The following is a 1216-nucleotide window of genomic DNA, read 5'->3' as shown; positions in this document are numbered from 1 at the left end:
AACAGGGCCTGATAGAAACGATGAGAGGGATCCAGCTCAGGCGGCCCAGCCCAGGCTTCGACAACCGAGTCAAAATCGAAATGGACGTAAAATCGAGTCGACAACCTCAATTGAGTCCGAGGGCTTCCACCCCAAGGGAGCTTACTGATTTAGTAGATGGTGAGAAGATTGGTTCCTGAATGCAGATTAATTTTTGGTGAGGAGAATACACTACACACTTCATAAGAAGCATTTTTTCTCAAACAGAAAGTCACTGGAAAATGCAAATGTTACTACTAGAGTGCCCGTGCGTTGCTACGGGTTCATAGTATGATCAAGTAAACACGAAAATTTCATGTTCATGGTCAATTTTAATAACAGTATCACAAAGAAGATAGTATCCTGATTGATATTTTTTTTCAAACTAACCCTGTTTATGATTTACTCCCTTTGGTTATTGATTTGGAGATGCAACCAAAGTTACCCTGCACCCTCATATATATCGTGTGGCATCAACTCATGAAGGCACCTTTCATGATTATGGTACTACCCATGTTCCCACTTCAATCATCAATTATTCATCCAAGGCTCAAAATTATATATATGTGTAGATCGGATGTTCTAAATACATTGTAGGGTCTCATCCACCGAATATGAACATTTTTTACTTATAACACCAGTAAATAGAAAACATGACTTGCCACTCATGGATGGTAAAATCTATGATATTTGTAGAATATGGTGAGGGTTGGCAGCACAAACTGACTCCTCCATGCTCTAAACATATTGTAGGGTTTCACATGTATAAGCGGGACACCATCAGTGCTTCGCAAAACTACCAAAATACAAGGGTATATATTTTAGTAGAAAAAATGAAAACAAAAATTTAAATGTTGGACATAAACTTTAGAACAAGGTCTCTCAACAGTATTGACAACAAACTACATGTATATTGTTACATCAAAACGGAAGTCAAATGCAAGCATCTATAATTGTACATAGCAACACCCTGATATAGCAATATGGCATGTCTATGTCTCGTTTCACAACTAAAATTTCATTATATGTTCATAGGGAGTTTTGGGATCCAAATACCAATTCTGAATAGGGGTCACTTTGGAGCTCAAAGCATGGAATCGATTGACTTTCAAATTACATGAAATTCTGCACATATTTTTGCTAACATAGAATCTCAAACATTAAGCCAGAAAATAATGTCAAGCTCAAATAGGGATTA

The sequence above is a fragment of the Triticum dicoccoides genome, chromosome 2B (assembly GCF_002162155.2).
Source record: "Triticum dicoccoides isolate Atlit2015 ecotype Zavitan chromosome 2B, WEW_v2.0, whole genome shotgun sequence".
Taxonomy (NCBI): domain Eukaryota; kingdom Viridiplantae; phylum Streptophyta; class Magnoliopsida; order Poales; family Poaceae; genus Triticum; species Triticum dicoccoides.
This window is presented reverse-complemented; position numbering follows the sequence as displayed.